The sequence below is a fragment of the Phyllobates terribilis genome, unplaced genomic scaffold, assembly GCF_046119375.1.
Source record: "Phyllobates terribilis strain yellow unplaced genomic scaffold, ASM4611937v1 Scaffold_5__5_contigs__length_657084704, whole genome shotgun sequence".
Classification (NCBI taxonomy): domain Eukaryota; kingdom Metazoa; phylum Chordata; class Amphibia; order Anura; family Dendrobatidae; genus Phyllobates; species Phyllobates terribilis.
The window spans coordinates 654,841,706-654,863,775 of record NW_027362765.1 but is presented as its reverse complement, the minus strand read 5'-3'; the positions used below and the strand labels follow the sequence as shown (position 1 = coordinate 654,863,775).

Genomic DNA, 22,070 nt, shown 5'->3' with positions numbered 1-22,070 from the left:
AATAATGGTAAAAGATCAAGCATTTCGGCTCTTTCATTTTTCTCTGTTGATCCATAAAAATTTAAAAACTGCCATCTAATACCATCAATAAAAGCTTTCACTAATAAAATACGACCTGGTAAAATTTCCTGAATAAAATCAATTAAAACGTTCCCTTTAAAAAGTATGGCTACACCCGCTGATCCTGCAGCATTCGATCCGGACCAGACAGATGGCCCACACTTCCACTCATCTTTATATTTTTGATATGACATTTCATGTGGGATATTACATTCTTGCAGAAAAAATACAGATGCAGTAAAACACGTAAAAAAATTAAAAAGAGCAGTTCTTCTCGTGTTAGATTTTATGCCTCTCACGTTGAGGGAAATACCTTTGAGTTCAGCCATCATTAGAAAATGTAGAAATTTTACTTAGGTACCTAAGAGCAACGGATTTACCTGTCCGATGAACCTGATCAGACCACTGGGCTTGCGCCTCCCTCCTCATCTGATAGTATCGTCACGAGAGTCTCCGTGGAGGAGGAAAGATTACCACATTTATATAAACCCGACGCTACACTGGCATAGCTCGGAGGGCTGGCTGGCAGAACCCGCTGGGTCTCCATTGGCTGGCCATGCAGTTCCTCATCAGGTGGGTCTCCGAGGGGTTCCGCCGCCCCTGTTTGACCTGTAGAAGGTCGTCCTATAGGAGGAGGTTGCGCACAAGGCAGAGCCTCTGACTCTTCAGAGGCAGTAAGATCCCGGTCCCCACCTATAGCAGCGGAGACCGAAACCCCTGAGGGTCCAGCGTCCACGTCCCCTTCAGGAGAAGTGTCCATCTGTTCACCTCCTGCTGCCTCCTCCGAACCACCCTTTTTCTTTTTCTTAGGACCCACCTTTATCCACTCAGCGCCCTCAGCACTAGGAGACCCAGACTGGGCATGGGCTTCTGTGTCGGCCTTTTGCCGGTCCCTTTTGACCTTACCAGTAGTGCCCTTCTGCTCCTTCTCAGCCCTCCTTTTGGACTCCCGCAGGTCCTGCAGCCAGGTTTTGGGATTTGGTATTTTACCTGTCATAGACTCTGGAGACACTTCACTATTTGGTACGCCCTTATTGTCTCCAGAGGCTCCAGGTTGTTGTTCCTCCTCCTGAGGGGTGGTCTGATCTTTTGGTCCTTGGTCGGACGTCTTGGACTTCCCATTTTGCTCATCTTCCCGAAATCTGTGAGGGCAAGAAAAATAAAAGTGACCTGGAGTCTGGCAAAAACTGCATTTCTTTTCCTTAGGGCATTCTTTTGTCTCATGTTCTTCACTAGCACAATTTCTACATGATACATGACAGTTTTCTTTTGAATGACCATAGCGCCCACAATTTCTGCAATATACTGGCATCCCAGAAAAGAAGAAATCCCCATTTGTTTGCCCAATTTTGAAACGGGCAGGGGGGAGCCGTATACCACCTGGTGTATTTGGATCTCTTGTACACTTCACAAGGAATTTCCACTTAGATGTCCATATGTTATATTCGTTTAATATCTTCCCAATACATTTAACACTTTTAAAATAAATTGCTAGAAATGACATTACTTCTGGAGCAGAAACAAAGGGCGAAAATATTTTTACAATAACCAGTCTTACCTCATCCAGGACGTGCTCAACAATTTGTATCCCTTTCAAAACAGGACTATTTTCAACTTTTTTTAACTTTTCTAGTACATCTCTAAAAATACCTTCTCCGGTGAATGTGATGTCATAGTCACCTCTTCTGGGATAATCCTGGATGGAGAGAATTTCATTCCTTTGTACGCCAAGAAGGTTCCTGAGCACGTCCTGGACTACATACCCTAATTTCCTCATATCCGAGCCACCCGCCGTGAAGTGAACTCGGATAGAGTTTTTTAGCCTCGCATAAAGAGGCACGAGGTTAGGGTCAACCTCCATGGAAAAACGCAACAAGGTTGCAAATTGCAGCCGCTTGCAATCTGCGCTCCCAGTGTTCTTGCAGCGAAAAACACCTGGAAGCTGGGGGATCGCGACTCGTTACCCTGGGACTAAGCCCTCTCCCTAATAGCAGCAAGCAGGTTAAGTCCACCAAAGTGGACGATCCTGCCAGGCCAAGGAGAGGGGTACCCGAGTGCCCTTCAACCACAATCTCCTGCAATAAAGCACTTGATCATAGCCAAAAGGCCGAGAAGCGATAATCAGAATTGGTTTCAAACTACGGAGCCACCCAAGGATCCTGAAAAGTCCATTTGTGGAGATGAGCTCCTGGACTCCCATTAAGAAGACATGTTGTCAACCTCTAGATCCCTTACATGCCTGCACTTTTCGGCTTGCTGCTGCTGCAATCCACGCGTTTTAGATCTGCATAACTCCACCTCTTTAAACACAGCACCTTCACCCCCTGCTGTTCCCACCCGCCTCAACACCGTTGGAAGGGAGGAGAACCAATTAAGGCGGGGGGTGGGGTGGAACGAGCAGCTGTCTACCCTTAGCAGGAGGGCTCCTGATTACATACCTCTCCTGCTGCTGCTGCTGCTGGCTGTCCAGCAGCAGACTGAAGGTGGCTGCTGCTGTGCACAGGTATATAAAGGCTCAGAGCCTATTATGACACGCGCAGCCAGCGTTCCATTGCCACATTCCATCTACTGCAGGCAGGATACCTGGCTGGCTGAATGTCGCTGAGAAGCTCACAGAGACCGCCATAAGCAACAGTTTAACAGAATGCCACAGACTAATCAACCAAACTTTTTGGGTTGGGTTCTCTTTTATAGTCTGCAGGCATTAAATGAAAGAAGTCAGTGTTCCAGCAGAAGGAGACAACGTTTCAGAAAAGGCATTGTAGCAAACCAAAAAAGAAATTTTAAGCGCAGCAGAGTAACCAGCGCACATACTTGTTAGCTCAGGTGAGTTTAAAAGGCTGCTGTTGATAACAAGGGCATTTGCTAAATAGATGGTGTGTGTGCAACAATATACTGAAAGGTCAATTATATTGTGCAGCTTATCTCACCACCTGTAGTTATTTAGGTGAAAGCTCCAAAATGCTTGCCTAATATGTCTGTTTATCCAAAAGGAAGTAAAAAGGGAGAGCTAGAAAGATAGCATTGCATCACATTACATGGCAATGCAATGCACAGTTGCTGAAGTTGAACCAAAATGAGCTTGTAATCTGGCTTCTGCAACTTTGAACATGAAAAATCCAATGAGGAGAAGAAAAGCAAAGCCAAAGAGTCCATCCCAAAATCCAACAAACAAGCAAAATGAACAAAAAACATTGAATTCAATTCTTTCTGATTTTAGAAACTGCATTAAAGAAGGGGTGCACCGGTCCTGGAGATACTGCAATACCAGGTCAATGCGTGGAGTGGACAGAGCAAGCTCTTTTTCCATCTCCCTGTTCTAAAAATCCATTTAATATATGGTCCCCAGATAGGGGACGTATCAGATATTAAACTGATAAGAACAGATACTACACTTGATCTTAGCCAAAAGGCCGAGAAGCGATAACCAGAATTGGTTTCAAACTACGGAGCCACCCAAGGATCCTGAAAAGTCCATTTGTGGAGATGAGCTCCTGGACTCCCGTTAAGAAGACATGTTGTCAACCTCTAGATCCCTTACATGCCTGCACTTTTCGGCTTGCTGCTGCTGCAATCCACGCGTTTTAGATCTGCATAACTCCACCTCTTTAAACACAGCACCTTCACCCCCTGCTGTTCCCACCCGCCTCAACACCGTTGGAAGGGAGGAGAACCAATTAAGGCGGGGGGTGGGGTGGAACGAGCAGCTGTCTACCCTTAGCAGGAGGGCTCCTGATTACATACCTCTCCTGCTGCTGCTGCTGCTGGCTGTCCAGCAGCAGACTGAAGGTGGCTGCTGCTGTGCACAGGTATATAAAGGCTCAGAGCCTATTATGACACGCGCAGCCAGCGTTCCATTGCCACATTCCATCTACTGCAGGCAGGATACCTGGCTGGCTGAATGTCGCTGAGAAGCTCACAGAGACCGCCATAAGCAACAGTTTAACAGAATGCCACAGACTAATCAACCAAACTTTTTGGGTTGGGTTCTCTTTTATAGTCTGCAGGCATTAAATGAAAGAAGTCAGTGTTCCAGCAGAAGGAGACAACGTTTCAGAAAAGGCATTGTAGCAAACCAAAAAAGAAATTTTAAGCGCAGCAGAGTAACCAGCGCACATACCTGTTAGCTCAGGTGAGTTTAAAAGGCTGCTGTTGATAACAAGGGCATTTGCTAAATAGATGGTGTGTGTGCAACAATATACTGAAAGGTCAATTATATTGTGCAGCTTATCTCACCACCTGTAGTTATTTAGGTGAAAGCTCCAAAATGCTTGCCTAATATGTCTGTTTATCCAAAAGGAAGTAAAAAGGGAGAGCTAGAAAGATAGCATTGCATCACATTACATGGCAATGCAATGCACAGTTGCTGAAGTTGAACCAAAATGAGCTTGTAATCTGGCTTCTGCAACTTTGAACATGAAAAATCCAATGAGGAGAAGAAAAGCAAAGCCAAAGAGTCCATCCCAAAATCCGACAAACAAGCAAAATGAACAAAAAACATTGAATTCAATTCTTTCTGATTTTAGAAACTGCATTAAAGAAGGGGTGCACCGGTCCTGGAGATACTGCAATACCAGGTCAATGCGTGGAGTGGACAGAGCAAGCTCTTTTTCCATCTCCCTGTTCTAAAAATCCATTTAATATATGGTCCCCAGATAGGGGACGTATCAGATATTAAACTGATAAGAACAGATACTACACTTGATCTTAGCCAAAAGGCCGAGAAGCGATAACCAGAATTGGTTTCAAACTACGGAGCCACCCAAGGATCCTGAAAAGTCCATTTGTGGAGATGAGCTCCTGGACTCCAGTTAAGAAGACATGTTGTCAACCTCTAGATCCCTTACATGCCTGCACTTTTCGGCTTGCTGCTGCTGCAATCCACGCGTTTTAGATCTGCATAACTCCACCTCTTTAAACACAGCACCTTCACCCCCTGCTGTTCCCACCCGCCTCAACACCGTTGGAAGGGAGGAGAACCAATTAAGGCGGGGGGTGGGGTGGAACGAGCAGCTGTCTACCCTTAGCAGGAGGGCTCCTGATTACATACCTCTCCTGCTGCTGCTGCTGCTGGCTGTCCAGCAGCAGACTGAAGGTGGCTGCTGCTGTGCACAGGTATATAAAGGCTCAGAGCCTATTATGACACGCGCAGCCAGCGTTCCATTGCCACATTCCATCTACTGCAGGCAGGATACCTGGCTGGCTGAATGTCGCTGAGAAGCTCACAGAGACCGCCATAAGCAACAGTTTAACAGAATGCCACAGACTAATCAACCAAACTTTTTGGGTTGGGTTCTCTTTTATAGTCTGCAGGCATTAAATGAAAGAAGTCAGTGTTCCAGCAGAAGGAGACAACGTTTCAGAAAAGGCATTGTAGCAAACCAAAAAAGAAATTTTAAGCGCAGCAGAGTAACCAGCGCACATACTTGTTAGCTCAGGTGAGTTTAAAAGGCTGCTGTTGATAACAAGGGCATTTGCTAAATAGATGGTGTGTGTGCAACAATATACTGAAAGGTCAATTATATTGTGCAGCTTATCTCACCACCTGTAGTTATTTAGGTGAAAGCTCCAAAATGCTTGCCTAATATGTCTGTTTATCCAAAAGGAAGTAAAAAGGGAGAGCTAGAAAGATAGCATTGCATCACATTACATGGCAATGCAATGCACAGTTGCTGAAGTTGAACCAAAATGAGCTTGTAATCTGGCTTCTGCAACTTTGAACATGAAAAATCCAATGAGGAGAAGAAAAGCAAAGCCAAAGAGTCCATCCCAAAATCCAACAAACAAGCAAAATGAACAAAAAACATTGAATTCAATTCTTTCTGATTTTAGAAACTGCATTAAAGAAGGGGTGCACCGGTCCTGGAGATACTGCAATACCAGGTCAATGCGTGGAGTGGACAGAGCAAGCTCTTTTTCCATCTCCCTGTTCTAAAAATCCATTTAATATATGGTCCCCAGATAGGGGACGTATCAGATATTAAACTGATAAGAACAGATACTACACTTGATCTTAGCCAAAAGGCCGAGAAGCGATAACCAGAATTGGTTTCAAACTACGGAGCCACCCAAGGATCCTGAAAAGTCCATTTGTGGAGATGAGCTCCTGGACTCCCGTTAAGAAGACATGTTGTCAACCTCTAGATCCCTTACATGCCTGCACTTTTCGGCTTGCTGCTGCTGCAATCCACGCGTTTTAGATCTGCATAACTCCACCTCTTTAAACACAGCACCTTCACCCCCTGCTGTTCCCACCCGCCTCAACACCGTTGGAAGGGAGGAGAACCAATTAAGGCGGGGGGTGGGGTGGAACGAGCAGCTGTCTACCCTTAGCAGGAGGGCTCCTGATTACATACCTCTCCTGCTGCTGCTGCTGCTGGCTGTCCAGCAGCAGACTGAAGGTGGCTGCTGCTGTGCACAGGTATATAAAGGCTCAGAGCCTATTATGACACGCGCAGCCAGCGTTCCATTGCCACATTCCATCTACTGCAGGCAGGATACCTGGCTGGCTGAATGTCGCTGAGAAGCTCACAGAGACCGCCATAAGCAACAGTTTAACAGAATGCCACAGACTAATCAACCAAACTTTTTGGGTTGGGTTCTCTTTTATAGTCTGCAGGCATTAAATGAAAGAAGTCAGTGTTCCAGCAGAAGGAGACAACGTTTCAGAAAAGGCATTGTAGCAAACCAAAAAAGAAATTTTAAGCGCAGCAGAGTAACCAGCGCACATACCTGTTAGCTCAGGTGAGTTTAAAAGGCTGCTGTTGATAACAAGGGCATTTGCTAAATAGATGGTGTGTGTGCAACAATATACTGAAAGGTCAATTATATTGTGCAGCTTATCTCACCACCTGTAGTTATTTAGGTGAAAGCTCCAAAATGCTTGCCTAATATGTCTGTTTATCCAAAAGGAAGTAAAAAGGGAGAGCTAGAAAGATAGCATTGCATCACATTACATGGCAATGCAATGCACAGTTGCTGAAGTTGAACCAAAATGAGCTTGTAATCTGGCTTCTGCAACTTTGAACATGAAAAATCCAATGAGGAGAAGAAAAGCAAAGCCAAAGAGTCCATCCCAAAATCCGACAAACAAGCAAAATGAACAAAAAACATTGAATTCAATTCTTTCTGATTTTAGAAACTGCATTAAAGAAGGGGTGCACCGGTCCTGGAGATACTGCAATACCAGGTCAATGCGTGGAGTGGACAGAGCAAGCTCTTTTTCCATCTCCCTGTTCTAAAAATCCATTTAATATATGGTCCCCAGATAGGGGACGTATCAGATATTAAACTGATAAGAACAGATACTACACTTGATCTTAGCCAAAAGGCCGAGAAGCGATAACCAGAATTGGTTTCAAACTACGGAGCCACCCAAGGATCCTGAAAAGTCCATTTGTGGAGATGAGCTCCTGGACTCCAGTTAAGAAGACATGTTGTCAACCTCTAGATCCCTTACATGCCTGCACTTTTCGGCTTGCTGCTGCTGCAATCCACGCGTTTTAGATCTGCATAACTCCACCTCTTTAAACACAGCACCTTCACCCCCTGCTGTTCCCACCCGCCTCAACACCGTTGGAAGGGAGGAGAACCAATTAAGGCGGGGGGTGGGGTGGAACGAGCAGCTGTCTACCCTTAGCAGGAGGGCTCCTGATTACATACCTCTCCTGCTGCTGCTGCTGCTGGCTGTCCAGCAGCAGACTGAAGGTGGCTGCTGCTGTGCACAGGTATATAAAGGCTCAGAGCCTATTATGACACGCGCAGCCAGCGTTCCATTGCCACATTCCATCTACTGCAGGCAGGATACCTGGCTGGCTGAATGTCGCTGAGAAGCTCACAGAGACCGCCATAAGCAACAGTTTAACAGAATGCCACAGACTAATCAACCAAACTTTTTGGGTTGGGTTCTCTTTTATAGTCTGCAGGCATTAAATGAAAGAAGTCAGTGTTCCAGCAGAAGGAGACAACGTTTCAGAAAAGGCATTGTAGCAAACCAAAAAAGAAATTTTAAGTGCAGCAGAGTAACCAGCGCACATACCTGTTAGCTCAGGTGAGTTTAAAAGGCTGCTGTTGATAACAAGGGCATTTGCTAAATAGATGGTGTGTGTGCAACAATATACTGAAAGGTCAATTATATTGTGCAGCTTATCTCACCACCTGTAGTTATTTAGGTGAAAGCTCCAAAATGCTTGCCTAATATGTCTGTTTATCCAAAAGGAAGTAAAAAGGGAGAGCTAGAAAGATAGCATTGCATCACATTACATGGCAATGCAATGCACAGTTGCTGAAGTTGAACCAAAATGAGCTTGTAATCTGGCTTCTGCAACTTTGAACATGAAAAATCCAATGAGGAGAAGAAAAGCAAAGCCAAAGAGTCCATCCCAAAATCCGACAAACAAGCAAAATGAACAAAAAACATTGAATTCAATTCTTTCTGATTTTAGAAACTGCATTAAAGAAGGGGTGCACCGGTCCTGGAGATACTGCAATACCAGGTCAATGCGTGGAGTGGACAGAGCAAGCTCTTTTTCCATCTCCCTGTTCTAAAAATCCATTTAATATATGGTCCCCAGATAGGGGACGTATCAGATATTAAACTGATAAGAACAGATACTACACTTGATCTTAGCCAAAAGGCCGAGAAGCGATAACCAGAATTGGTTTCAAACTACGGAGCCACCCAAGGATCCTGAAAAGTCCATTTGTGGAGATGAGCTCCTGGACTCCCGTTAAGAAGACATGTTGTCAACCTCTAGATCCCTTACATGCCTGCACTTTTCGGCTTGCTGGTGCTGCAATCCACGCGTTTTAGATCTGCATAACTCCACCTCTTTAAACACAGCACCTTCACCCCCTGCTGTTCCCACCCGCCTCAACACCGTTGGAAGGGAGGAGAACCAATTAAGGCGGGGGGTGGGGTGGAACGAGCAGCTGTCTACCCTTAGCAGGAGGGCTCCTGATTACATACCTCTCCTGCTGCTGCTGCTGCTGGCTGTCCAGCAGCAGACTGAAGGTGGCTGCTGCTGTGCACAGGTATATAAAGGCTCAGAGCCTATTATGACACGCGCAGCCAGCGTTCCATTGCCACATTCCATCTACTGCAGGCAGGATACCTGGCTGGCTGAATGTCGCTGAGAAGCTCACAGAGACCGCCATAAGCAACAGTTTAACAGAATGCCACAGACTAATCAACCAAACTTTTTGGGTTGGGTTCTCTTTTATAGTCTGCAGGCATTAAATGAAAGAAGTCAGTGTTCCAGCAGAAGGAGACAACGTTTCAGAAAAGGCATTGTAGCAAACCAAAAAAGAAATTTTAAGCGCAGCAGAGTAACCAGCGCACATACCTGTTAGCTCAGGTGAGTTTAAAAGGCTGCTGTTGATAACAAGGGCATTTGCTAAATAGATGGTGTGTGTGCAACAATATACTGAAAGGTCAATTATATTGTGCAGCTTATCTCACCACCTGTAGTTATTTAGGTGAAAGCTCCAAAATGCTTGCCTAATATGTCTGTTTATCCAAAAGGAAGTAAAAAGGGAGAGCTAGAAAGATAGCATTGCATCACATTACATGGCAATGCAATGCACAGTTGCTGAAGTTGAACCAAAATGAGCTTGTAATCTGGCTTCTGCAACTTTGAACATGAAAAATCCAATGAGGAGAAGAAAAGCAAAGCCAAAGAGTCCATCCCAAAATCCGACAAACAAGCAAAATGAACAAAAAACATTGAATTCAATTCTTTCTGATTTTAGAAACTGCATTAAAGAAGGGGTGCACCGGTCCTGGAGATACTGCAATACCAGGTCAATGCGTGGAGTGGACAGAGCAAGCTCTTTTTCCATCTCCCTGTTCTAAAAATCCATTTAATATATGGTCCCCAGATAGGGGACGTATCAGATATTAAACTGATAAGAACAGATACTACACTTGATCTTAGCCAAAAGGCCGAGAAGCGATAACCAGAATTGGTTTCAAACTACGGAGCCACCCAAGGATCCTGAAAAGTCCATTTGTGGAGATGAGCTCCTGGACTCCCGTTAAGAAGACATGTTGTCAACCTCTAGATCCCTTACATGCCTGCACTTTTCGGCTTGCTGCTGCTGCAATCCACGCGTTTTAGATCTGCATAACTCCACCTCTTTAAACACAGCACCTTCACCCCCTGCTGTTCCCACCCGCCTCAACACCGTTGGAAGGGAGGAGAACCAATTAAGGCGGGGGGTGGGGTGGAACGAGCAGCTGTCTACCCTTAGCAGGAGGGCTCCTGATTACATACCTCTCCTGCTGCTGCTGCTGGCTGTCCAGCAGCAGACTGAAGGTGGCTGCTGCTGTGCACAGGTATATAAAGGCTCAGAGCCTATTATGACACGCGCAGCCAGCGTTCCATTGCCACATTCCATCTACTGCAGGCAGGATACCTGGCTGGCTGAATGTTGCTGAGAAGCTCACAGAGACCGCCATAAGCAACAGTTTAACAGAATGCCACAGACTAATCAACCAAACTTTTTGGGTTGGGTTCTCTTTTATAGTCTGCAGGCATTAAATGAAAGAAGTCAGTGTTCCAGCAGAAGGAGACAACGTTTCAGAAAAGGCATTGTAGCAAACCAAAAAAGAAATTTTAAGCGCAGCAGAGTAACCAGCGCACATACCTGTTAGCTCAGGTGAGTTTAAAAGGCTGCTGTTGATAACAAGGGCATTTGCTAAATAGATGGTGTGTGTGCAACAATATACTGAAAGGTCAATTATATTGTGCAGCTTATCTCACCACCTGTAGTTATTTAGGTGAAAGCTCCAAAATGCTTGCCTAATATGTCTGTTTATCCAAAAGGAAGTAAAAAGGGAGAGCTAGAAAGATAGCATTGCATCACATTACATGGCAATGCAATGCACAGTTGCTGAAGTTGAACCAAAATGAGCTTGTAATCTGGCTTCTGCAACTTTGAACATGAAAAATCCAATGAGGAGAAGAAAAGCAAAGCCAAAGAGTCCATCCCAAAATCCGACAAACAAGCAAAATGAACAAAAAACATTGAATTCAATTCTTTCTGATTTTAGAAACTGCATTAAAGAAGGGGTGCACCGGTCCTGGAGATACTGCAATACCAGGTCAATGCGTGGAGTGGACAGAGCAAGCTCTTTTTCCATCTCCCTGTTCTAAAAATCCATTTAATATATGGTCCCCAGATAGGGGACGTATCAGATATTAAACTGATAAGAACAGATACTACACTTGATCTTAGCCAAAAGGCCGAGAAGCGATAACCAGAATTGGTTTCAAACTACGGAGCCACCCAAGGATCCTGAAAAGTCCATTTGTGGAGATGAGCTCCTGGACTCCCGTTAAGAAGACATGTTGTCAACCTCTAGATCCCTTACATGCCTGCACTTTTCGGCTTGCTGCTGCTGCAATCCACGCGTTTTAGATCTGCATAACTCCACCTCTTTAAACACAGCACCTTCACCCCCTGCTGTTCCCACCCGCCTCAACACCGTTGGAAGGGAGGAGAACCAATTAAGGCGGGGGGTGGGGTGGAACGAGCAGCTGTCTACCCTTAGCAGGAGGGCTCCTGATTACATACCTCTCCTGCTGCTGCTGCTGCTGGCTGTCCAGCAGCAGACTGAAGGTGGCTGCTGCTGTGCACAGGTATATAAAGGCTCAGAGCCTATTATGACACGCGCAGCCAGCGTTCCATTGCCACATTCCATCTACTGCAGGCAGGATACCTGGCTGGCTGAATGTCGCTGAGAAGCTCACAGAGACCGCCATAAGCAACAGTTTAACAGAATGCCACAGACTAATCAACCAAACTTTTTGGGTTGGGTTCTCTTTTATAGTCTGCAGGCATTAAATGAAAGAAGTCAGTGTTCCAGCAGAAGGAGACAACGTTTCAGAAAAGGCATTGTAGCAAACCAAAAAAGAAATTTTAAGCGCAGCAGAGTAACCAGCGCACATACCTGTTAGCTCAGGTGAGTTTAAAAGGCTGCTGTTGATAACAAGGGCATTTGCTAAATAGATGGTGTGTGTGCAACAATATACTGAAAGGTCAATTATATTGTGCAGCTTATCTCACCACCTGTAGTTATTTAGGTGAAAGCTCCAAAATGCTTGTCTAATATGTCTGTTTATCCAAAAGGAAGTAAAAAGGAAGAGCTAGAAAGATAGCATTGCATCACATTACATGGCAATGCAATGCACAGTTGCTGAAGTTGAACCAAAATGAGCTTGTAATCTGGCTTCTGCAACTTTGAACATGAAAAATCCAATGAGGAGAAGAAAAGCAAAGCCAAAGAGTCCATCCCAAAATCCGACAAACAAGCAAAATGAACAAAAAACATTGAATTCAATTCTTTCTGATTTTAGAAACTGCATTAAAGAAGGGGTGCACCGGTCCTGGAGATACTGCAATACCAGGTCAATTCGTGGAGTGGACAGAGCAAGCTCTTTTTCCATCTCCCTGTTCTAAAAATCCATTTAATATATGGTCCCCAGATAGGGGACGTATCAGATATTAAACTGATAAGAACAGATACTACACTTGATCTTAGCCAAAAGGCTGAGAAGCGATAACCAGAATTGGTTTCAAACTACGGAGCCACCCAAGGATCCTGAAAAGTCCATTTGTGGAGATGAGCTCCTGGACTCCCGTTAAGAAGACATGTTGTCAACCTCTAGATCCCTTACATGCCTGCACTTTTCGGCTTGCTGCTGCTGCAATCCACGCGTTTTAGATCTGCATAACTCCACCTCTTTAAACACAGCACCTTCACCCCCTGCTGTTCCCACCCGCCTCAACACCGTTGGAAGGGAGGAGAACCAATTAAGGCGGGGGGTGGGGTGGAACGAGCAGCTGTCTACCCTTAGCAGGAGGGCTCCTGATTACATACCTCTCCTGCTGCTGCTGCTGCCGGCTGTCCAGCAGCAGACTGAAGGTGGCTGCTGCTGTGCACAGGTATATAAAGGCTCAGAGCCTATTATGACACGCGCAGCCAGCGTTCCATTGCCACATTCCATCTACTGCAGGCAGGATACCTGGCTGGCTGAATGTCGCTGAGAAGCTCACAGAGACCGCCATAAGCAACAGTTTAACAGAATGCCACAGACTAATCAACCAAACTTTTTGGGTTGGGTTCTCTTTTATAGTCTGCAGGCATTAAATGAAAGAAGTCAGTGTTCCAGCAGAAGGAGACAACGTTTCAGAAAAGGCATTGTAGCAAACCAAAAAAGAAATTTTAAGCGCAGCAGAGTAACCAGCGCACATACCTGTTAGCTCAGGTGAGTTTAAAAGGCTGCTGTTGATAACAAGGGCATTTGCTAAATAGATGGTGTGTGTGCAACAATATACTGAAAGGTCAATTATATTGTGCAGCTTATCTCACCACCTGTAGTTATTTAGGTGAAAGCTCCAACATGCTTGCCTAATATGTCTGTTTATCCAAAAGGAAGTAAAAAGGGAGAGCTAGAAAGATAGCATTGCATCACATTACATGGCAATGCAATGCACAGTTGCTGAAGTTGAACCAAAATGAGCTTGTAATCTGGCTTCTGCAACTTTGAACATGAAAAATCCAATGAGGAGAAGAAAAGCAAAGCCAAAGAGTCCATCCCAAAATCCGACAAACAAGCAAAATGAACAAAAAACATTGAATTCAATTCTTTCTGATTTTAGAAACTGCATTAAAGAAGGGGTGCACCGGTCCTGGAGATACTGCAATACCAGGTCAATGCGTGGAGTGGACAGAGCAAGCTCTTTTTCCATCTCCCTGTTCTAAAAATCCATTTAATATATGGTGCCCAGATAGGGGACGTATCAGATATTAAACTGATAAGAACAGATACTACACTTGATCTTAGCCAAAAGGCCGAGAAGCGATAACCAGAATTGGTTTCAAACTACGGAGCCACCCAAGGATCCTGAAAAGTCCATTTGTGGAGATGAGCTCCTGGACTCCCGTTAAGAAGACATGTTGTCAACCTCTAGATCCCTTACATGCCTGCACTTTTCGGCTTGCTGCTGCTGCAATCCACGCGTTTTAGATCTGCATAACTCCACCTCTTTAAACACAGCACCTTCACCCCCTGCTGTTCCCACCCGCCTCAACACCGTTGGAAGGGAGGAGAACCAATTAAGGCGGGGGGTGGGGTGGAACGAGCAGCTGTCTACCCTTAGCAGGAGGGCTCCTGATTACATACCTCTCCTGCTGCTGCTGCTGCTGGCTGTCCAGCAGCAGACTGAAGGTGGCTGCTGCTGTGCACAGGTATATAAAGGCTCAGAGCCTATTATGACACGCGCAGCCAGCGTTCCATTGCCACATTCCATCTACTGCAGGCAGGATACCTGGCTGGCTGAATGTCGCTGAGAAGCTCACAGAGACCGCCATAAGCAACAGTTTAACAGAATGCCACAGACTAATCAACCAAACTTTTTGGGTTGGGTTCTCTTTTATAGTCTGCAGGCATTAAATGAAAGAAGTCAGTGTTCCAGCAGAAGGAGACAACGTTTCAGAAAAGGCATTGTAGCAAACCAAAAAAGAAATTTTAAGCGCAGCAGAGTAACCAGCGCACATACCTGTTAGCTCAGGTGAGTTTAAAAGGCTGCTGTTGATAACAAGGGCATTTGCTAAATAGATGGTGTGTGTGCAACAATATACTGAAAGGTCAATTATATTGTGCAGCTTATCTCACCACCTGTAGTTATTTAGGTGAAAGCTCCAAAATGCTTGTCTAATATGTCTGTTTATCCAAAAGGAAGTAAAAAGGAAGAGCTAGAAAGATAGCATTGCATCACATTACATGGCAATGCAATGCACAGTTGCTGAAGTTGAACCAAAATGAGCTTGTAATCTGGCTTCTGCAACTTTGAACATGAAAAATCCAATGAGGAGAAGAAAAGCAAAGCCAAAGAGTCCATCCCAAAATCCGACAAACAAGCAAAATGAACAAAAAACATTGAATTCAATTCTTTCTGATTTTAGAAACTGCATTAAAGAAGGGGTGCACCGGTCCTGGAGATACTGCAATACCAGGTCAATGCGTGGAGTGGACAGAGCAAGCTCTTTTTCCATCTCCCTGTTCTAAAAATCCATTTAATATATGGTCCCCAGATAGGGGACGTATCAGATATTAAACTGATAAGAACAGATACTACACTTGATCTTAGCCAAAAGGCTGAGAAGCGATAACCAGAATTGGTTTCAAACTACGGAGCCACCCAAGGATCCTGAAAAGTCCATTTGTGGAGATGAGCTCCTGGACTCCCGTTAAGAAGACATGTTGTCAACCTCTAGATCCCTTACATGCCTGCACTTTTCGGCTTGCTGCTGCTGCAATCCACGCGTTTTAGATCTGCATAACTCCACCTCTTTAAACACAGCACCTTCACCCCCTGCTGTTCCCACCCGCCTCAACACCGTTGGAAGGGAGGAGAACCAATTAAGGCGGGGGGTGGGGTGGAACGAGCAGCTGTCTACCCTTAGCAGGAGGGCTCCTGATTACATACCTCTCCTGCTGCTGCTGCTGCTGGCTGTCCAGCAGCAGACTGAAGGTGGCTGCTGCTGTGCACAGGTATATAAAGGCTCAGAGCCTATTATGACACGCGCAGCCAGCGTTCCATTGCCACATTCCATCTACTGCAGGCAGGATACCTGGCTGGCTGAATGTCGCTGAGAAGCTCACAGAGACCGCCATAAGCAACAGTTTAACAGAATGCCACAGACTAATCAACCAAACTTTTTGGGTTGGGTTCTCTTTTATAGTCTGCAGGCATTAAATGAAAGAAGTCAGTGTTCCAGCAGAAGGAGACAACGTTTCAGAAAAGGCATTGTAGCAAACCAAAAAAGAAATTTTAAGCGCAGCAGAGTAACCAGCGCACATACCTGTTAGCTCAGGTGAGTTTAAAAGGCTGCTGTTGATAACAAGGGCATTTGCTAAATAGATGGTGTGTGTGCAACAATATACTGAAAGGTCAATTATATTGTGCAGCTTATCTCACCACCTGTAGTTATTTAGGTGAAAGCTCCAAAATGCTTGTCTAATATGTCTGTTTATCCAAAAGGAAGTAAAAAGGAAGAGCTAGAAAGATAGCATTGCATCACATTACATGGCAATGCAATGCACAGTTGCTGAAGTTGAACCAAAATGAGCTTGTAATCTGGCTTCTGCAACTTTGAACATGAAAAATCCAATGAGGAGAAGAAAAGCAAAGCCAAAGAGTCCATCCCAAAATCCGACAAACAAGCAAAATGAACAAAAAACATTGAATTCAATTCTTTCTGATTTTAGAAACTGCATTAAAGAAGGGGTGCACCGGTCCTGGAGATACTGCAATACCAGGTCAATGCGTGGAGTGGACAGAGCAAGCTCTTTTTCCATCTCCCTGTTCTAAAAATCCATTTAATATATGGTCCCCAGATAGGGGACGTATCAGATATTAAACTGATAAGAACAGATACTACACTTGATCTTAGCCAAAAGGCTGAGAAGCGATAACCAGAATTGGTTTCAAACTACGGAGCCACCCAAGGATCCTGAAAAGTCCATTTGTGGAGATGAGCTCCTGGACTCCCGTTAAGAAGACATGTTGTCAACCTCTAGATCCCTTACATGCCTGCACTTTTCGGCTTGCTGCTGCTGCAATCCACGCGTTTTAGATCTGCATAACTCCACCTCTTTAAACACAGCACCTTCACCCCCTGCTGTTCCCACCCGCCTCAACACCGTTGGAAGGGAGGAGAACCAATTAAGGCGGGGGGTGGGGTGGAACGAGCAGCTGTCTACCCTTAGCAGGAGGGCTCCTGATTACATACCTCTCCTGCTGCTGCTGCTGCTGGCTGTCCAGCAGCAGACTGAAGGTGGCTGCTGCTGTGCACAGGTATATAAAGGCTCAGAGCCTATTATGACACGCGCAGCCAGCGTTCCATTGCCACATTCCATCTACTGCAGGCAGGATACCTGGCTGGCTGAATGTCGCTGAGAAGCTCACAGAGACCGCCATAAGCAACAGTTTAACAGAATGCCACAGACTAATCAACCAAACTTTTTGGGTTGGGTTCTCTTTTATAGTCTGCAGGCATTAAATGAAAGAAGTCAGTGTTCCAGCAGAAGGAGACAACGTTTCAGAAAAGGCATTGTAGCAAACCAAAAAAGAAATTTTAAGCGCAGCAGAGTAACCAGCGCACATACCTGTTAGCTCAGGTGAGTTTAAAAGGCTGCTGTTGATAACAAGGGCATTTGCTAAATAGATGGTGTGTGTGCAACAATATACTGAAAGGTCAATTATATTGTGCAGCTTATCTCACCACCTGTAGTTATTTAGGTGAAAGCTCCAAAATGCTTGCCTAATATGTCTGTTTATCCAAAAGGAAGTAAAAAGGGAGAGCTAGAAAGATAGCATTGCATCACATTACATGGCAATGCAATGCACAGTTGCTGAAGTTGAACCAAAATGAGCTTGTAATCTGGCTTCTGCAACTTTGAACATGAAAAATCCAATGAGGAGAAGAAAAGCAAAGCCAAAGAGTCCATCCCAAAATCCGACAAACAAGCAAAATGAACAAAAAACATTGAATTCAATTCTTTCTGATTTTAGAAACTGCATTAAAGAAGGGGTGCACCGGTCCTGGAGATACTGCAATACCAGGTCAATGCGTGGAGTGGACAGAGCAAGCTCTTTTTCCATCTCCCTGTTCTAAAAATCCATTTAATATATGGTCCCCAGATAGGGGACGTATCAGATATTAAACTGATAAGAACAGATACTACACTTGATCTTAGCCAAAAGGCCGAGAAGCGATAACCAGAATTGGTTTCAAACTACGGAGCCACCCAAGGATCCTGAAAAGTCCATTTGTGGAGATGAGCTCCTGGACTCCCGTTAAGAAGACATGTTGTCAACCTCTAGATCCCTTACATGCCTGCACTTTTCGGCTTGCTGCTGCTGCAATCCACGCGTTTTAGATCTGCATAACTCCACCTCTTTAAACACAGCACCTTCACCCCCTGCTGTTCCCACCCGCCTCAACACCGTTGGAAGGGAGGAGAACCAATTAAGGCGGGGGGTGGGGTGGAACGAGCAGCTGTCTACCCTTAGCAGGAGGGCTCCTGATTACATACCTCTCCTGCTGCTGCTGCTGCTGGCTGTCCAGCAGCAGACTGAAGGTGGCTGCTGCTGTGCACAGGTATATAAAGGCTCAGAGCCTATTATGACACGCGCAGCCAGCGTTCCATTGCCACATTCCATCTACTGCAGGCAGGATACCTGGCTGGCTGAATGTCGCTGAGAAGCTCACAGAGACCGCCATAAGCAACAGTTTAACAGAATGCCACAGACTAATCAACCAAACTTTTTGGGTTGGGTTCTCTTTTATAGTCTGCAGGCATTAAATGAAAGAAGTCAGTGTTCCAGCAGAAGGAGACAACGTTTCAGAAAAGGCATTGTAGCAAACCAAAAAAGAAATTTTAAGCGCAGCAGAGTAACCAGCGCACATACCTGTTAGCTCAGGTGAGTTTAAAAGGCTGCTGTTGATAACAAGTGCATTTGCTAAATAGATGGTGTGTGTGCAACAATATACTGAAAGGTCAATTATATTGTGCAGCTTATCTCACCACCTGTAGTTATTTAGGTGAAAGCTCCAAAATGCTTGCCTAATATGTCTGTTTATCCAAAAGGAAGTAAAAAGGGAGAGCTAGAAAGATAGCATTGCATCACATTACATGGCAATGCAATGCACAGTTGCTGAAGTTGAACCAAAATGAGCTTGTAATCTGGCTTCTGCAACTTTGAACATGAAAAATCCAATGAGGAGAAGAAAAGCAAAGCCAAAGAGTCCATCCCAAAATCCGACAAACAAGCAAAATGAACAAAAAACATTGAATTCAATTCTTTCTGATTTTAGAAACTGCATTAAAGAAGGGGTGCACCGGTCCTGGAGATAGTGCAATACCAGGTCAATGCGTGGAGTGGACAGAGCAAGCTCTTTTTCCATCTCCCTGTTCTAAAAATCCATTTAATATATGGTCCCCAGATAGGGGACGTATCAGATATTAAACTGATAAGAACAGATACTACACTTGATCTTAGCCAAAAGGCCGAGAAGCGATAACCAGAATTGGTTTCAAACTACGGAGCCACCCAAGGATCCTGAAAAGTCCATTTGTGGAGATGAGCTCCTGGACTCCCGTTAAGAAGACATGTTGTCAACCTCTAGATCCCTTACATGCCTGCACTTTTCGGCTTGCTGCTGCTGCAATCCACGCGTTTTAGATCTGCATAACTCCACCTCTTTAAACACAGCACCTTCACCCCCTGCTGTTCCCACCCGCCTCAACACCGTTGGAAGGGAGGAGAACCAATTAAGGCGGGGGGTGGGGTGGAACGAGCAGCTGTCTACCCTTAGCAGGAGGGCTCCTGATTACATACCTCTCCTGCTGCTGCTGCTGCTGGCTGTCCAGCAGCAGACTGAAGGTGGCTGCTGCTGTGCACAGGTATATAAAGGCTCAGAGCCTATTATGACACGCGCAGCCAGCGTTCCATTGCCACATTCCATCTACTGCAGGCAGGATACCTGGCTGGCTGAATGTCGCTGAGAAGCTCACAGAGACCGCCATAAGCAACAGTTTAACAGAATGCCACAGACTAATCAACCAAACTTTTTGGGTTGGGTTCTCTTTTATAGTCTGCAGGCATTAAATGAAAGAAGTCAGTGTTCCAGCAGAAGGAGACAACGTTTCAGAAAAGGCATTGTAGCAAACCAAAAAAGAAATTTTAAGCGCAGCAGAGTAACCAGCGCACATACCTGTTAGCTCAGGTGAGTTTAAAAGGCTGCTGTTGATAACAAGGGCATTTGCTAAATAGATGGTGTGTGTGCAACAATATACTGAAAGGTCAATTATATTGTGCAGCTTATCTCACCACCTGTAGTTATTTAGGTGAAAGCTCCAAAATGCTTGCCTAATATGTCTGTTTATCCAAAAGGAAGTAAAAAGGGAGAGCTAGAAAGATAGCATTGCATCACATTACATGGCAATGCAATGCACAGTTGCTGAAGTTGAACCAAAATGAGCTTGTAATCTGGCTTCTGCAACTTTGAACATGAAAAATCCAATGAGGAGAAGAAAAGCAAAGCCAAAGAGTCCATCCCAAAATCCGACAAACAAGCAAAATGAACAAAAAACATTGAATTCAATTCTTTCTGATTTTAGAAACTGCATTAAAGAAGGGGTGCACCGGTCCTGGAGATACTGCAATACCAGGTCAATGCGTGGAGTGGACAGAGCAAGCTCTTTTTCCATCTCCCTGTTCTAAAAATCCATTTAATATATGGTCCCCAGATAGGGGACGTATCAGATATTAAACTGATAAGAACAGATTTTTTGATTGAATATATCTTTTATTAGCACAAAAAATAAGTTAACAGACAGTGTACAGTGCCGCAGCCCAGTACACACAGAATTCTACATCATATTTACATAGCATGAGGATACGACGCACTAACTAGACACATCACACCCCTATGCTACACAAAACACTCAATCTGAAAGAAAAAGCATGTCAATTAATACAGTACGACGAACCGTGATAAGGGATGGGGATTGGGAAAAAGGGGATGGGGAGGGGAAAATCACAGGCCCGAAGCTTTATTGAAAGACAAGACACATAAGGGGAGAGGGGGAGGAGGGGTTTAGTCCTCGTCCTCCGGACCGTCCATGATGGAATAGTCTCTGAGCAGGCTGTGGATCAGCCTGCGGCAGTCCTGGATGGACATCCTCTCCCTCCTCAAGATGAGCCGGTTCCTGGCGACCCAAACGGCATCCTTGAAGCAGTTCATAAGGCGCCAAGCCTCCTGGATGGCTCCGACGGTATGAACCCCAGGGAAGAGTCCGTAAAGCACAGAATGGTGCGATAGGCTCGCCCTGGGGACAGAGTTCCTCAGGTCGTCCTCAAGTGCAGTCAATAGGCGCTGTGCAAATCCGCAGTCCCAAAAAGTGTGCAAAGATGTTTCCTCCACGAAGGGGCACCTTGGGCAGTACCGGGTCTTGCACAGGTTCCGGGCATGCATGAATGACCGGACGGGCAGTCCGCCCTGAATCGCCATCCACGACAAGTCCTTGTGCCCATTGGTCAGCCTGTCAAACGACACATTTGTCCACACAGTCTCCAGCGTGTCCTGGTGAAGTCCTGTGATGTTCTCCACGTCATCCTTGGCTCTGATTAGCTTGTGTATAGTTTTGGGCTTCCACAAGTCGGGCTTGAGTCCCTCCAGTTGATGCTCCCCCACAAATCGAACGACGTCTCCGTAGAACCATGGCGTCGTCCAGTTGTAGGGGAAGGAGCTGTCCCACTTGTCCCAGCCGAGTCGCCTCCAAAGAGGAAGCAGGAAGAAGCGAGACATGGACCTGCCCGCGGAGCCATTCTTGACTTGCAAAGTCCGGCGGACACAATCACACACAAAAGAGGATCGCAGGAGGGTGGGGATATCTGGAACGCCCTTCCCACCCTTGCGAGGCTCCTTGTACATGACGGCCCGCCTGACTCTGTCCATCTTGGATCCCCAGACAAAGTGAAACACTGTCCTGGTAATGGCCCTGCACACAGTGACGTGTGGGGGCCAGGCCTGCGCCGTGTACTGCAAGACGGGCAGGACCTCATTACGCAGGACGAGTGCCTTACCCTCACAAGTGAGGTGTCTGAGGCTCCAGAGTCCGATCCGTTGCTTCACCTTGGCCAAGCGTTCTTGCCAGGACTTGAGGGCCGCTCCTTCCTTCCCGAACCAGACTCCCAGCACCTTGAGGAAATCCGGTTGAATGTTGAAGGGGAAGGGGGCGGAGGAGGCCGGCTGCCAATCCCCGAAGAGCATGGCTTCCGACTTCCTGCAGTTGACTTTGGCCCCTGAAGCCCGGCCGAACCTCTCACACGTCTGGACGAGGGCGTCGACTGAACCACGATCAGCGCAGAAGACGGTGACGTCGTCCATGTAGAGCGAGCACTTGACCTCGTGTTGTCCCGGACCCGGTGCG

General features: G+C 45.7%; 14 non-coding genes across 14 annotated transcripts; all 14 read right to left on the bottom strand.

Moving 5' to 3' along the window:
* Positions 1-3,294: 3,294 nt before the first annotated feature.
* On the bottom strand, positions 3,295-3,485 carry LOC141149054 (U2 spliceosomal RNA). The gene has a single exon (XR_012245366.1). It is a non-coding gene; the product is annotated as a U2 spliceosomal RNA (small nuclear RNA).
* Positions 3,486-4,600: 1,115 nt separating this feature from the next.
* On the bottom strand, positions 4,601-4,791 carry LOC141149053 (U2 spliceosomal RNA). The gene has a single exon (XR_012245365.1). It is a non-coding gene; the product is annotated as a U2 spliceosomal RNA (small nuclear RNA).
* A 1,115-nt stretch (positions 4,792-5,906) lies between these two features.
* LOC141149051 (U2 spliceosomal RNA) lies at positions 5,907-6,097 on the bottom strand. Its single transcript, XR_012245363.1, has one exon. It is a non-coding gene; the product is annotated as a U2 spliceosomal RNA (small nuclear RNA).
* Positions 6,098-7,212: 1,115 nt separating this feature from the next.
* Positions 7,213-7,403, bottom strand: LOC141149050 (U2 spliceosomal RNA). The gene has a single exon (XR_012245362.1). It is a non-coding gene; the product is annotated as a U2 spliceosomal RNA (small nuclear RNA).
* A 1,115-nt stretch (positions 7,404-8,518) lies between these two features.
* On the bottom strand, positions 8,519-8,709 carry LOC141149049 (U2 spliceosomal RNA). Its single transcript, XR_012245361.1, has one exon. It is a non-coding gene; the product is annotated as a U2 spliceosomal RNA (small nuclear RNA).
* A 1,115-nt stretch (positions 8,710-9,824) lies between these two features.
* Positions 9,825-10,015, bottom strand: LOC141149048 (U2 spliceosomal RNA). The gene has a single exon (XR_012245360.1). It is a non-coding gene; the product is annotated as a U2 spliceosomal RNA (small nuclear RNA).
* Positions 10,016-11,127: 1,112 nt separating this feature from the next.
* LOC141149047 (U2 spliceosomal RNA) lies at positions 11,128-11,318 on the bottom strand. The gene has a single exon (XR_012245359.1). It is a non-coding gene; the product is annotated as a U2 spliceosomal RNA (small nuclear RNA).
* Positions 11,319-12,433: 1,115 nt separating this feature from the next.
* On the bottom strand, positions 12,434-12,624 carry LOC141150003 (U2 spliceosomal RNA). The gene has a single exon (XR_012246277.1). It is a non-coding gene; the product is annotated as a U2 spliceosomal RNA (small nuclear RNA).
* Positions 12,625-13,739: 1,115 nt separating this feature from the next.
* LOC141149986 (U2 spliceosomal RNA) lies at positions 13,740-13,930 on the bottom strand. The gene has a single exon (XR_012246261.1). It is a non-coding gene; the product is annotated as a U2 spliceosomal RNA (small nuclear RNA).
* A 1,115-nt stretch (positions 13,931-15,045) lies between these two features.
* LOC141149540 (U2 spliceosomal RNA) lies at positions 15,046-15,236 on the bottom strand. The gene has a single exon (XR_012245832.1). It is a non-coding gene; the product is annotated as a U2 spliceosomal RNA (small nuclear RNA).
* Positions 15,237-16,351: 1,115 nt separating this feature from the next.
* LOC141149539 (U2 spliceosomal RNA) lies at positions 16,352-16,542 on the bottom strand. The gene has a single exon (XR_012245831.1). It is a non-coding gene; the product is annotated as a U2 spliceosomal RNA (small nuclear RNA).
* Positions 16,543-17,657: 1,115 nt separating this feature from the next.
* On the bottom strand, positions 17,658-17,848 carry LOC141149046 (U2 spliceosomal RNA). Its single transcript, XR_012245358.1, has one exon. It is a non-coding gene; the product is annotated as a U2 spliceosomal RNA (small nuclear RNA).
* A 1,115-nt stretch (positions 17,849-18,963) lies between these two features.
* Positions 18,964-19,154, bottom strand: LOC141274702 (U2 spliceosomal RNA). Its single transcript, XR_012322972.1, has one exon. It is a non-coding gene; the product is annotated as a U2 spliceosomal RNA (small nuclear RNA).
* A 1,115-nt stretch (positions 19,155-20,269) lies between these two features.
* LOC141150252 (U2 spliceosomal RNA) lies at positions 20,270-20,462 on the bottom strand. Its single transcript, XR_012246509.1, has one exon. It is a non-coding gene; the product is annotated as a U2 spliceosomal RNA (small nuclear RNA).
* Positions 20,463-22,070: the final 1,608 nt, after the last annotated feature.